Genomic DNA, 16,158 nt, shown 5'->3' with positions numbered 1-16,158 from the left:
GATAAAGGTACTTCAAAAATAGAGTGATGCAGGAGGCAGCTTGTAGCGGCAGCACCAGTCCAAGCTCTGTCAAAACAAAACCAGAAAGGAAGGAGGTAAGATGGTGGAATAGTAGGGAGACCCTGAGCTTGCCTGGTCCCTCGAACACAACTAGATCAATATCAAATCATTCTGAACAACTCGGAAATTGATCTGAGGATTAAGGAAACAATCCACACAATTGGAGGGAAGAACATGGCAGATATGAGATTTGGAACCATGAACTGGGGGACAGAAAAGCCACAATGCCACGAAGGGAAATGAGCCATTTTCATGGAGTGAAGTCAGGGAGAGAGGGAGTCAGTGCGAGAGAGAGAGAGAGAGAGAGAGAGAGAAGTGCATAGGGTTGGCACAATAGGCCGCAGTGAGGGGATTCCCTTGATAGCACTGGGAGAGATCGTTCCCCTGCACAGTGAAAATCTGGAAAAGGGTATTTTTACCTCTCTAAGGATGAAGGGCATTCCCGGAGCCAGTGAGTGACTGTTCAGCAGCAGGGGACAGAGGCACATGCATAGGGCAGATAACCTGGTCATAGCTTTTCACCATGCACATGCCATGCAACTGCCTTTCTGGGACAGAATGGTCCTGGGTACACCACAAGACTCTCATCCAAGGGAGGGGAGCGGGTCCACACTTTGCCAGGCCCTTTAATATTTAGAGTTTTGAATCCCAACCACCAGCCAGCAATTAAACCCAGGAGAACTGTGGTACCAGGCATGCTGACAGCCGGGTGCAGACAGGTTGAGGACAGTGATCTGATGAAATCTCACACTTTTCCGTGAGGGTCCCCTGAATAGCAGTACCTGTGAGTTGCCCCCTCTCCACCCCCCTGCCGAACAAAGAGGCCATCTTGCACCTCGCACCACCAGTATGGTAGAACTTCATAGAGAAACACAGCACCCACAGAGGAGACTGGAGTCACTTACACCAAACCTTACCCCCACTTCAACCCCGTGCCCAGCAGAAGCATCTTTGTATGGGCAGGTCTGACTACGAGCCAGTGCAATGGGCCATTCCTTCAGAAGACTAACACAGGTCAAGCTGTCTGCTGATCACACGGTGCTCCAACGTGTCAGCTTCTGTTCTGAGGGAAATAGGATCAGGCTTGCTTGCTTGCTTACTTTTTTCCTATCTTTCTTTTTTCTTTGGTATCAGATTTTGAGTTTTTTGTTCATTTATTGGTTTATTTCCTTATTTTTTGGATCAGGCTTCTTTTTTCTGTTTTCTTTTTTCCTTCTTTCTTTTTTTATTCTTTGGAATCGGACTTATAGTTTTTCGTTTGTTTACTGTTTTATTCCTTTTTTTTCCTCTCAGGTCAGGTTTTTTTTGTTTTGTTTTGTTTTAATCAGGCTGAGAGAGAGAGAGCACACAGAAAGAGAGTGAGATGGAGAAGCTGACTCCCTGCCAAGCAGAGAGACTAATGTGGAGCCCCATCCCAGTACCCTGGGATCATGACCTGAGTAAAATGCAGATCCTCAACCAAATGAGCCACCCAGGCACCCCAACCAGACTTATCTCAACAAGCAAATCAAAGCATACCTAGTTAAAGGTCCAAAGATTCCCTACGGCAAGCAAGGAGGATCTCTGTAAAGGACTGACCTATGGGAAAGAGCAGCCAAGACACAGCAGCAGAGTATTCAGAGCATACACCAGAAAGACTTCTGAAGCACAAGGCACAGGACAGCACATGACCTCTTATTATTATAATATTACTGTCAGGAGCAGGAAACAACAAGCTTTCACAATGCATAAAAGACAGAAATTCAGACATAATGATAATTCTCCCCAAAAGAAAGATCAAGAAGAAATCACAGCCAGGGATTTGGTCAAACAGATAAAAGCAATATATCTGAACAAGAATTAGAAAGACAGTCATAAGAATCCTATCTGGGCTTGAAAGAAGCATAGAAAACACCAGAGAAACCCTGGCTGCAGAAATAAAAGACCTAAAAACTAGTCGGCTGAAATAAAAAATGCTATAACTGAGATGTAAAACTGACTAGATGTAAATCACAGCAAGGACAGAAAAAGCAGAGGATTGAACAGGTGATATAGAAGATAAAATTATAGAAAATAATAAAGCTGAAAAGAAGAGAGGAACGAAACTATTAGATCATGAATACAGACTTAGGGAACTCATTATTTCCACAAAGCATGGTAATACCAGTATCACAGGAGTCCCAGAAAAAGAAGGTTGAGGAAAAGGGGGCAGAAGCTTTATTTGAACAGATTATAGCTAAGAACTTCCTCAATCTGGGGAAGGAAACAAGTATTCAATCCCAAAAGGTACAGAGAACTCCCCTCAAAAATCAACAAAAATAGGTCAATACCAAGACATATCATAGTGAAATATGCAAAACATAAAAATAAAGAGAGAATTCAGAAAGCATCCAGGGACAAAAGATCCTTAACCTACAAAGGTAGCCACATAAGTTTAGCAGCAGACCTGTCCACAGAAATTTGGTACTCCAGAAAGGAGTGAGATGATATATTCAACACGCTAAATGGGGAAAAATAGGCAGCGAAGAATACTTTATCCAGCAAGGCTGTCATTCAGAATAGAAGGAAAAATAAAGAGTTTCCAACTCAAGCAAAAACTGAAGGAGTCTGTGAACACTAAACCATCTTTAAGAAATACTAAAGGGAAAACTTTGGGCAGGCAAGAGAGACCGAAAACAACAAAGACTACAAATGAACAGAGACAATTTATAGGAACAGTGACTTTATAGGTAATACAATGGCACCAAATTCATATCTACCAACAATTACTCTAACGTAAATGGACACAGTGCTCCAATCAAAAGACATAGGATATCAGAATGGATTCAAAACAAAAACAAGATCCACTGATATACTGTTTACAAGAGACTCACGTTAGACCAAAAGATACCTCCAGACTGAAAGTGAAGGGGTGGAGAACCACCTACCATGCTAACAGACATCAAAAGAAAGCTGAAGTACCATATTCATATCAGACAAACTAGAGTTTAAACTAGAGACTGTAATAAGAGATGAAGAAGGGCACCATATCATAATAAAGGGGTCGATCCAACAAGAAGATCTAACAATTGTGAATATTTATGCCCCCAACTTGGGAGCAGCCAAATATATAAATCAATTAATAACAAACATAAAAAAACCCATTGAGGGGTGCCTGGGTAGCTCAGCATTAAGCTTCTGCCTTGGGCTCAAGTCCTGACCTCAGGGTCCTGGGATGGAGCCCCGTGTTGGGCTCTCTGCTCGGCGGGGAGCCTGCTTCCCCCTCTCCCACTCCCCTTGCTTGTATTCCCACTATCACTGTCTCTCTCTCTCTCTCTCTCCCCGTGTCAAATAAATAAATAAATCTTTTTTCAAAACCTCATTGATTATAATACAATAACAGTAGGGGACTTTACCATCTACTCACAGCAATGGATAGATCACCTAAGCAGAAGATCAATAAGAAAACAGATAAATTCCAGACGCCTGGGTGGCTCAGTGGGTTAAAGCCTCTGCCTTAGGCTCAGGTCATGACCCCAGGGTCCTGGGGATCAAGCCCTAAATTGGGCTCTCTGCTCAGCAGGGAGCCTTCTTCCTCCTCGCTCTCTCTGCCTGCTTCTCTGTGATCTCCGTCTGTCAAATAAATAAAATCTTTTAAAAAAAAGGCTGTCATCATCAAGACAGCATGGTACTGGCACAAAAACAGACCCATAGATCAATGGAACAGAATAGAGAGCCCAGAAATAGACCCTCAACTCTATGGTCAACTAATCTTCGACAAAGCAGGAAAGAATGTCCAATGGAAAAAAGACAGCCTCTTCAATAAATGGTGCTGGGAAAATTGGACAGCCACATGCAGAAAAATGAAATTGGACCATTTCCTTACACCACACACGAAAATAGACTCAAAATGGATGAAGGACCTCAATGTGCGAAAGGAATCCATCAAAATCCTTGAGGAGAACACAGGCAGCAACCTCTTCGACCTCAGCCGCAGCAACATCTTCCTAGGAACAACGCAAAAGGCAAGGGAAGCAAGGGCAAAAATGAACTATTGGGATTTCATCAAGATCAAAAGCTTTTGCACAGCAAAGGAAACAGTTAACAAAATCAAAAGACAACTGACAGAATGGGAGAAGATATTTGCAAACGACATATCAGATAAAGGACTAGTGTCCAGAATCTATAAAGAACTTAGCAAACTCAACACCCAAAGAACAAATAATCCAATCAAGAAATGGGCAGAGGACATGAACAGACATTTCTGCAAAGAAGACATCCAGATGGCCAACAGACACATGAAAAAGTGCTCCATATCACTCGGCATCAGGGAAATACAAATCAAAACCACAATGAGATATCACCTCACACCAGTCAGAATGGCTAAAATCAACAAGTCAGGAAATGACAGATGCTGGCGAGGATGCGGAGAAAGGGGAACCCTCCTACACTGTTGGTGGAAATGCAAGCTGGTGCAGCCACTCTGGAAAACAGCATGGAGGTTCCTCAAAAAGTTGAAAATAGAACTGCCCTATGACCCAGCAACTGCACTATTGGGTATTTACCCTAAAGATACAAACGTAGTGATCCAAAGGGGCACGTGTACTCGAATGTTTATAGCAGCAATGTCCACAATAGCCAAACTATGGAAAGAACCTAGATGTCCATCAACAGATGAATGGATCAAGAAGATGTGGTATATATACACAATGGAATACTATGCAGCCATCAAAAGAAATGAAATCTTGCCATTTGCGACAACATGGATGGAACTAGAGCATATCATGCTTAGCGAAATAAGTCAGGCGGAGAAAGACAACTATCATATGATCTCCCTGATATGAGGAAGTGGTGATGCAACATGGGGGCTTAAGTGGGTACGAGAAGAATAAATGAAAGAAGATGGGATTGGGAGGGAGACAAACCATAAGTGACTCTTAATCTCACAAAACAAACCGAGGGTTGCTGGGGGGAGGGGGGTTGGGAGAAGGGGGTGGTATTATGGACATTGGGGAGGGTATGTGCTTTGGTGAGTGCTGTGAAGTGTGTAAACCTGGTGATTCACAGACCTGTACCCCTGGGGATAAAAATATATGTTTATAAAAAATAAAAAATTATATTAAAAAAAAAATAAAAATAAAAAAAGAAAACAGATAAATTCCTAGAAACTTAGAAACTACCAAAACTGAAGCAGGAAGAAATAGAAAATTTGAACATACCTACAACCAGCAAAGAAATTGGATTAGTAATCAAAAATATCCAGCAAACAAGAGTTCAGGGCCAGATGGCTTCCTAGAGGAATTCTCCTAAACATTTAAAGAAGAATTAATACCTATTCTGCTGAAGCTGTTCCACAAAATAGAAATCGAAGACAAACTTCCAAACTCACTCTATGATGTCAGCATTACCTTGATTTCAAAACTCAAGACCCCACTAAAAAGAGAACTAGAGACCAGTATCCCTGGTAAACATGGATATAAAAACTCTCAACAAGATATTAGCTAACTGAATCCAACAGTACATTAAAAGGATCATTCAGAGGCGCCTGGGTGGCTCAACCATTAAGCATCTGCCTTCGGCTCAGGTCATGATCCCAGCGTCCTGGGATCGAGCCCCACATTGGGCTCTCTTGCTCGGTGGGGAGCCTGCTTCCCCGCCCCCACCCCTCCGCCTGCCTCTCTGCCTATTTGTGATCTCTGTCTCTCAAATAAACAAATCTTTAAAAAAAAAAAAAAGAAAGAAAGAAAGAAAAGAAAAAGATCATTCACCATGATCAAGTGGGATTTATCCCTAGGCTGCAGGGTGGTTCAGTATCTGCAAATCAATCAATGTGATACACCATATTAATAAAAGAAAGGATAAGAACTATATGATCCTCTCAACAGATGGGAAAAAAAAAAGCAAAATACAGTATCTTTTCTTGAAAAAATCCTTCAAAAAAAAAAATTGAGATCGAAGGAACATGCCTCAACATCATAAAGGCTGTAAATGAAAGATGCACAGCTAATTTCATCCTCAATGGGGAAAAACTGAGAGCACAAGGTCAAGAACACAACAGGGAGGTCCACTCTCACCACTGTTGTTCAACACTGTACGGGAGGTCCTAGCTTCAGCAGTCAGACAACAAAAAGAAATAAAAGGCATCCAAATTGGCAAAAAAAGAAGCCAAACTTTCACTATTAGCAGACAACATGATACTCTATGTAGAAAACCCAAAACAGTCCACAAGAACTACCAGAATTGATATATGAATTCAGCAAAGGTGCAAAATATAAAATCAATGAACCAAAATCTGTTGCATTTCTATACACCAATAATGAAGCAGCAGAAACAGAAATCAAGGAATCGATCCCATTTACAATTGCACCTAAAACCATAAGATACCTAGGAACAAACCTCACCAAAGAGATAAAAGATCTGTATTCTGAAAACTATAGAATACTTAGGAAAGAAACTGGAGAAGACACAACAAAATGAAAAATCTTTCCATACTCATGGATTGGAAGGACAAATATCGTTAAAACATCTATACTACCCAAAGCAATCTATACATTCAATGCAATCGCTATCAAAATACCACCAGCATTTTTCAGAGTAGAACAAACAATCCTAAAATTTTTAAGAGAGCAGAAAAGACAATGAATAGTGAATGTCCTGTGGAAAACAAAAAGCAAAGCAAGAGGCTTCGCAGTTCTGGACTTCAAGATGTACTACAAAGCTGTAATCATCAAGACAATATGGTATTTGCACAAAAACAGACACACAGATCAATGGAACAGAATAGAGAACCCAGAAATGGACCCTCAACTATAAGGTCAACTAATCTTCAACAAGGCAGAAAAAAGTATCCAATGGAAAAAAGACAGTCTCCTCAGCAAATGGTCTTCAGAAAACTGGACAGCAATATACAAAAGAATGAAACCGGACCACATTCTTACACTATACAAAAATAAATTCAAAATGGATTAAAGACTTAAATGTGGGTGCCTGGGTGGCTCAGTTGGGTAAGCAACTGCTTTCAGCTCAGGTCATAATCCGGAAGTCCCAGGATCGAGACCTACATCGGGCTCACTACTCACTGGAGACTTTGCTTCTCCCTCTGACCCTTTCCCCTCTCAAGCTCTCTCTCTCCCATTCTCTCTCTCAAATAAATAAATAAAATCTTAAAAAAAAAAAAAAAAGACTTAAATGTAACACAGAAAACTATCAGAATCCTAGAGAAGAAAACAGGCAATAACCTCTTTGATCTCAGCCACAGCAACTTCTGACTAGACACATTGCCAGGGGTAAGGGAAACAAAAGCAAAAATGAATGATTAGGACCTCATCAAATTCAGAACTTTCTGCACAGCAAAGGAAAACAATCAACACAACTAAAAGGCAATCAATGGAATGGGAGAAGATATATGCAATAATATATCAGATAAAGGGTTAGTCTTCAAAATCTATATAGATTTATTTAAAAAAAGAACTTATTAAACTCAACACCCAAAAACAAATAATCTAGTTAAGAAATGGCAGAGGACATAAATAGACACTTTTCCAAAGAAGACATCCAGATGGCTAACAGACACAAGAAAAGATGCTCAATATCACTCATCATCAAGGAAATACAAATCAAAACCACAACAAGATACCACCTCACACCTGTCAGGATAGCTAAAATTAACAACTCAGGAAATAAGGGGGGTTGGTAAGGATGTAGAGAAAGGGGAACCCTCCTACACCATTGGTAGGAATGCAAACTGGTGTAGCCACTCTGGAAAACAGTATGGCTGTACCTCAAAAAGCTGAAAGTAGAACTACGGTATGACCCAGAAATTGCACTACTGAGAAATCAGAAGGATACATGCACCCCAGTGTTTACAGCAGCACTATCAACAACAGCCCAACCGTGAAAAAAGCCCAAATGTCCATCAACAGATGAATGGATAAAGAAGAGGTGGTATACACACAAACACACACACACTTACACACACACACACACACACACACACAGAGGAATATTACTAAATGATCAAAAAGAATGAAATATTGTCATTTGCAATATCCTGAATGACTACATTGTATTATGCTAAACAAAATACATCAGTCAGAGAAAGACAAATATCATATTATTTCATTCATATGTGGAATTTAAGAAACAAAATATGAACATAGGAGAAGTGAAGGAAAAATAAAAACAGAGAGGGAGGCAAAGCATAGGAGACTCTTAAATATAGAGAACAAACCGAGGTTTGCTGGAGGGGAAGTGGGTGGGGGATGGGCCAAATGGGTGATGGGCATTAAGGAGGGCACTTGTTTGGATGGGCCCTGGGTGTTGTATATGTGATGAATCACTGGATTCTGTTCCTGAAACCAGAGCTGCACTATATGTTAACTAATCGGAATTGAAAGAAAAAAGGAAAGAAGGAGGAAAGGAGGAAGGAAGGAAGGAATCTAGTCTTATAAACACATGAATTAATTAATTAATTAAATAAAACAAAACCAAAAAAATGGGGGCTCATTTTCATCATCCTTCATTGCTATAGCAGATATTTTTTTAAAGATTTATTTATTTATTTATTTGACAGACAGAGATCACAAGTAGGCAAGGAGGCAGGCAGAGGGAGATAGAGAGGAGGAAGCAGGCTCCCCACTGAGCAGACAGCCCAATGTGGGGCTCGATCCCAGGACCCTGGGATCATGTCCTGAGCCGAAGGCAGCGGCTTTAACCCATTGAGCCACCCAGGTGCCCCTGTAGCAGATATTTTGATGGGTTGTCTCATTTTATTTTTTTGTGTGTTGTTGTTAGTGACTTTATTTTATTTTTTAATTATTTTTTATTATTACGTTCAATGGTTGTCTCATTTTATACTTACAAGCAACCAAAATAACATAACTATTCTTACTCTATAGATGAGGAAACAGAAGCTCACAAGGGTTAAGTAACTTGTCCAAGATCATGCAGTTAGTTAGTGATCTGAGCTGGGATTTGAAACCAGGAAATTTGATTCCAACTTGCCTGAAATTAAACAAACTCTTCCACACCTCCCCTCAAGATGCAAGTCCCATTTCTCCACGTTACGATTCTAGCTCTTCCTCCACCCCAGCCCTCTTTTCCCATGGGTGCTCTTTATCATTAACTTTACACCTAAATAAAAATGGCTGGAAGGCAGAGTACACAGCACCCCCAGTACTGAACATAAACCTAGACTCAATTCTCATAATTCAGACCAGACCAGACACACCTAGATTTGAACATCTTGGTACTGATCAGAAACCACCTCTGGTGGAGGGCAAGGCCCCTCCGGTGGAAGCATATGCTCCAGCCCCAGCTCTGCCTCAGGCCCACAGCCCAGCTGACCTTGGACAAATTTCCAGCTTCTCTAAGACCCACCTATTTAAAACATGAGGATAATCCTTCCTGCCCTGCATTTTTCCTGGACTAGTTTCTGTGAAGACTGCCTAACGGACACTATAAATGAAAGCACTCTGAATATCCTGTTGTACTCTCTGCCTGAGATGAGACAGCGTTAGGATCCAAAGACTCTTATTTAGGCAGTGGACGTGGATTGCTTTCATTTACTTATCTTCTGTATCTAATAAAAAGAAGCAAGAAAGAAAGCCTCCTTTCTAAGAGAGAGAGACAGAGACAGAAAAAGAGAATAAGAGACAGAAAGGAGAAAGGGAACAGAGAGAGGCAATGAGACAGGGAGGGAGAAACATAGCCTGAGACAGAATCACAGCCAAAGAGAAAGAGGGCTGAAGATAGAGACAGAGAGAGGACTCAAAGCTAAGACAAAGTTTCATGTCTATTTCTTTAGACGCTACAAGCAAATTGCCTCCAAGATTGGGCACAAACCTAATTTTAATAACTTAAATTCTTTCTGTCCCCAACTGGTTAACATTGAATTTCCTCCTCTTTATTGGCCTTCTACTGCACGACAGTACTCAACCCACATCAACTAAAACACGTAATAATACACGTGTATTACGTGTAACTAATACACGTAAGCGTTTATCAGGTTGGAGTAGGGTCCTGTTTGGAAAAGCCATATTGCCAAGTGAAGAAGCATTTCAGTTGCCCCTGACTTGTGATTCGGCATTTTCCCACCTGGGTCTCCCAGAACGTTCCCTGCTCAGCATCTTACTCTCACTGCTCTTACCAGCCCCTGGGCAAAAATGTGCTGGCCAGCTTGGGGTTCACTAAATGCGGCTGGACTGCACCAGGACTGCACCTGACCTCTGGCCAGGTCTTCACATGAAGTCCTTGAAGACTATCAACCTGTCACAGTCTCAAGAATGATAAGCCTAGGGTGCCTGGGTGGCTCAGTGGGTTAAGCCGCTGCCTTCGGCTCAGGTCATGATCTCAGAGTCCTGGGATCGAGTCCCGCATCGGGCTCTCTGCTCAGCAGGGAGCCTGCTTCCTCCTCTCTCTCTCTGCCTGCCTCTCTGCCTACTTGTGATCTCTCTCTGTCAAATAAATAAATAAAATATTTAAAAAAAAAAAAAAAAAGAATGATAAGCCTACTTCTCAAGGAGGACAGTAATGTTCTCTTATACTTTAAAGGTAAACGGTAGAAAAAATAATAATAAAGATAAAAGGTAGAACCCACATTTGTGATGGGAACATTAGTCCTTGAGCCCAAGTCCTAAGAGCCTGACGACTGACTCTTCCAGAGATCTAGCTCCTGGTTATCGTATAGATAAGCTCAAAGACTGCTCATTTAGGCACCCTCTCCTTGTCCTTTACTGATACCCTTTTTCCTTCCCAGATGGAAGTGAAAAGCTACATGCCTTATATTTTTCTCTTGCATCACAGTTTCCCTTTCACACACATCTGATCCCCTCAGCCTCCTGAAGTGATAATAAAGATAAGAAAGGTAAGTTTCAGAGCAGATAGTTTGCTAATTAATACTCATGGAGCATCTGCTATATGCCAGGTACTATCTGAGGCCATTACACAAGCTACCTCATGTAAACCTCCAATCCCAGCAGCAAGAAAGTTATTACTTGCCCCTGACTCAGATTCAAGAGGCTGAGTGGCTCAAGTATAGATAGGCATGTTGCATTCAGAGGGCTTTGGCTGGGCCAGACACCTTTGACTCCACATTTAGGCATCACAGCAGATTGCTTACATTTACCCCTTCAAGATTTCAGAGGTAGATTTATTTTTGAAGGGGAAAAAAATCTCACAGTGGGTAGATCAGTTTTGTCCTGGCCAATAACAGCTTGAAAAACAAAGTTCTGAAACCCACCATTTGTGTACCGTGAACAATTCTTCTGACTTGCCACTTCCCCTCCCTGTGCACTCAATAAAATGGAAGTGCTTGCTACTTAAAGAAGAGGTTTCTAAGAAATCCAAAACCTCACTTGTAGTGGTATCCTTACTACAAGTGTCTTGAACAATGAAAATTGCTTTCCTAAGTGAAACTAGACTCGAGTGGTTTGTTCTGCCCTGTTATAGTCGTCCAGTCAGTAGAAGTGTTTGTGTGATTTTTTTCAAAGTTCTGAAAACAACCCGAGGAGATAATAAAATACCATCCTCTTTATTGAAGTCTGAGATTCCCTAAAGCTGAAGACTGCAAATTGTGGTGTTTGATTGCCCTAAATGAAAATGTTGGAAGATAAAGAATCCCCTTGGCTCTAACCTTCAAGGAGCAAACCACACTCAGAGGCAAGGAAACACAGCCAGTCTAATACACGCTCCCTCTGCTAAATTCCATATTCTGCAAAAATTCGCTCTTCTACCTAACTACATTAGTGCAGAAGGCAATCAATATGAAAATGCCAGGTTCATCCTAAGGGATCCCGACAGCTGAACAAAATCTCGGAACAGTTTCAGTACCAAAATTTAAATGGCTGACCCCTTATTCTCTGTGTGGCACCCTCTGTGTGGCATAAGATACTCACGCATTCTTGGTTTTCAAAGTGAAAGCTTTTCCTAATGAACCATGGATTATGTTGTTACAGTCTTATGTGAGACAAGGCCTTTGTAACCAATTGGAGGACCATCCAACCAGAAAGGCTTTGTTTTAGGAAACTTCGAGAAGGACTGTTTTGTTCTATGGCACCCTCTAAATAAGACCATCACTTCTCCACAACAACCATATATACCAGTGACTCTAGATGTACTCTTCTTCCTATTAAGTGATTCACTGTTTATGTTTCAGGTTGATTATAAGAAAGTGCTCCATACTTTCTGAGTGCACATTGAAGGAAAGCCACTGCCTAAAAATCGTAACAAATTGAATGCCTCATTACTCCCATTGCCCTTCCTGTCACTGCTACAGAACACCCTGAGAAAAAATGGTAAATGAGAAAAGACTGCTTGACACTTAATGCAGACACCAAATTTGAGGAATAAGTCATGGTGAGCAGGGAGGATTTGATTGGGACTTTATTTAGAAAATGGAAGTATGCATTGAGAGAATATGCATATTATATTTATATTTAACAGAATATAGGTTCTAAACACCTTTAAACACTAAGTCTTAATGTGGAGGAGTTTTTCCATGTAAGTTCCCCCAAAAAAGAACTGAATGACAACACAATTTAAGATCCATCACTTCCCCTTTGACTTTTATAGAATGATCATAGAGGGTTATTTTTATAAAAATATTCAAAGCTTTCTTCAGTGTTCTCAGGGGCCTCTATTTTCCTTTGATATTCATATCATTCTTTTGAGGCATTTTTCTAGTTATTATGGCTATGTAACAGATCACCCCCCAAAATTAGTGGCTTAAAATAACAACACCCACCTTGTTAATACATTCTCCCTCCGCTAAATTCCACATGCAGCAAAAATTCTCTCTTCTATCTAGAAGCAGCTCAGTACCAAAACTTAAATGGTTGACTTCTTAATAAGCAATCTGAGCAAGGCACAGTGGGGACAGCTTGTCACTGCTCTACTTGTCATCAGCTGGAACAGTCAAAGACTGGGGGCTAGGATCAGCTGTCAGCCTGCCAGTCATATGTCTGGCACCTGGTCTGGGAAGACTCAGCTGAAAGCCAAAACAGCAAGGACTCCTCGGGCTTCTTCCTCTCTCTCACTGGTCTCACCACATGGTCTATCCGACATAATGGCTTCAGGAGGCTGGATTTTACACAAGGCACCTCAGGGCCCCTGAGAGAGAAGGCTGAAGCCATATCAGTCTTTATGACCTAAGCTGGGAAGTCACACAGAATCACTGTTCTGTCATATACTTCTATTCCTTAGTAGCAAACCTCTAAAGCCAGCCTATTTTCAAGAAGAGAGGAATTAAGGTCTGCCTTTCATGAAGGGGGTGTCAAAGAATTTGTGGACATGTCTTAAAATGACCCAAAGTGTCTATCATGTCATTATCTTTGTTGATTTCCTCTTCTGGTTGTTGACGGATTCAACTCTGCCAGATCTATTTGTCATTGGCTCTGTGTAAATTTGGTGTCAGGTCCATGAGGAATGGGATTTCAATCTCTTTTATTCAGGGCTAGGGTCCGATACCTAGTACCTGCTACATGGGAGGTGTCCAAAAAATATTTGTTGAATTAATGACTGACTCAACAGTTACCCAATATTAATTTAGTCACCTCATGAAATCCTGCATCCTTTGTATGATGTGCAACTTTACTTTGTAACTAGTCTTCCTTATCATTTTGTTGTATTGTCTGAAGTTAAGAACTTGAGGCAATCAGCAAGAGACTGTTTCAAAAAATGTTGATGAGCAGAGATAAAAGCTCATACTACCCAAAGATATTGAAATGGGGATCAATATTGTAAGTGGCTACTTCATTTTACAGGGGAACATAAAGAACTCTGTTCCCCACATGAAAGCTCATAATTGTAAGAGCCCAGATAATGGAAGACTTCAATAATAAGGACTCTCAGAATACCTTTCAGCAAACCAAAATCTCTCATCTCTTCAGGCTTTCCAGTTGTAGAAGGGCAATACCTCCAAAGTTTTAACTTCTTAATGATTTTAAAACGTAGAATTTTAGACCAGGGTCAAAGATATAGATGGACAGATATTTATTATCTATAATAACAAAGTTATAATTAACACTAGTCAGCATCAAGTTTCCTGATTTCAAACTACATTTCAATGTTATAGCAATCATAATAGGATGTTGTTAGCATAAAAACAGACACATAGCTCAATGGAACAGAAAACAAAGCTCAGAAATTAACCCACACATATACAGCCAATTAATTTACAATAAAAAACCCAAGAATATACAATGGGAAAGGAGAGCCTCTTTATAAAATGGTATTGGGAAAATAGGAGAGACAAATGCAATAGGATGCAACTAGACCACTATCTAAACCATAAATAAAAATCAACTCAAAATAGATTAAAGATTGGAATGTAAGACTTGAAACCATAAAACTTCTAGTAGAAAACACTGGTAGTAAGCTCTTTGACACTGGTCTTGGTGATGATTTTTTGGATCTGACACCAAAAGTAATGGCAACAAACACAAAAATTTGTTGGACTACATCAAACTAAAAAGCTTCTGCACAGCAAAGGAAACCATCATCAAAATGAAAAGGCAATCTACCAAATTAGAGAAAATATTCACAAATCATATATCTAATAAGGGGTGATTTGCCAAAATATATAAAGAATTCATATAACTCAATAGCAAAAAAAAAAAAAATCCAATTAAAAAATGGGCAGAGGATCTGAATAGACATTTTTCCAAAGACATACAGATAAACCAGCAGACACATGAAAATATGCTAAACACCACTAATCATAAGGGAAATGCAAATCAAAACCATAATAAGGTATCACTTCCTACCACTCAGAATGGTTACTATCAAAAAGACAAGAAATAGCAAGTGTTGGTAAGGATGTGGAGAAAAGGGAACCTTTGTGCTCTATTGGTAGGAATGTAAATTGATGCAGCCATTATGGAAAGCAGAATGGAGGCTCCTCAAAATAATAAAAATAGGGACACCTGGGTGGCTCAGTGGGTTAAAGCCTCTGCTTTTGGCTCAGGTCATGATCTCAGGGTCCTGGGATAGAGTCCCGCATTGGGCTCTCTGCTCAGCGGGGAGCCTGCTTCCCCTTCTCTCTCTGCCTGCCTCTCTGCCTACTTGTGATCTCTGTCTGTCAAATAAATAAATAAAATATTAAAAATAAATAAATAAAATAAAAATTAAAAAAATTTAAAAAATAGAATTACCACATTACCCAGCAATTCCACCTCTGGGATTTTACCCAAAGAAAATGAAAACACAAATTCAAAAAGATCCCCCACATACACTGCAGGGATCAAAAAGATCCTTCACATTCACAATAGCCCAGACATGGAAACAACCTACATGTCCATTTATGGATAAATGAACAAAGAAGATGTAGTGTTTGTGTATGTGTGTGGTACTATTCTTTTAAAAAGAATGAAATCTTGCCATTTGAGACAACACAGATGCACTTGGAAGGCATTATGCCAAGTGAAATAAGTCAAGCAGAGAAAGATAATTACCATATGATCTCATTTACATGTGGAACCAAGTTCATGGATACAGAGAAGAGATTATGGTTACCTGGAGTGGGGTGAAGGGGAGAAACGGGCTGAAGAGGGTTAAAAGGTACACATTTCCAATTATAAAATGAGTAGCCATGGGGATGTAATGTATAGCACAGCGACTACAGTTAATAATACTAAACTGCCTACTTGCAATATGGATCTGAAATGAAATATGGATAGCAGATCCTGAAAATCCTCATTACGAGAAAAAAAAAAATTTAACTATGCATGGAAATGGATGTTAACTTGACTTACATTAAAATGGATCATTTGCAATATATACAAATATCAAGTTATTACATTGTACACATAAAACTAATAAAGGGTTATGTCAGTTATACCTCAACAAAAAAAGGCTTAAAAATAATTTAAAAATTCAGATGACGTTTAAAATAGCTATCTAATTATCATTTACTATGCATCAGGAATTGTGCTTTCCACGTATTATCTCATGTAATCTTTACAGCAAACCTTTGAAATAGGTGTTATTATTTCCTTTCTTGCAATGCTTAAATAAATTACACTTTCCTCTGGTAGTATGATGGAAACAGGACCAAACTCAAGACTAACAGCAGAGGGGTGCCTGGGTGGCTCAGTGGGTTAAGCCTCTGCCTTTGGCTCAGGTCATGATCTCAGGGTCCTGGGA

This window comes from Mustela putorius, unplaced genomic scaffold (genome assembly GCF_011764305.1).
Source record: "Mustela putorius furo isolate JIRA1106 unplaced genomic scaffold, ASM1176430v1.1 tig00000430_pilon_pilon_pilon, whole genome shotgun sequence".
NCBI classification, from domain to species: Eukaryota; Metazoa; Chordata; class Mammalia; order Carnivora; family Mustelidae; genus Mustela; species Mustela putorius.
This window is presented reverse-complemented; position numbering follows the sequence as displayed.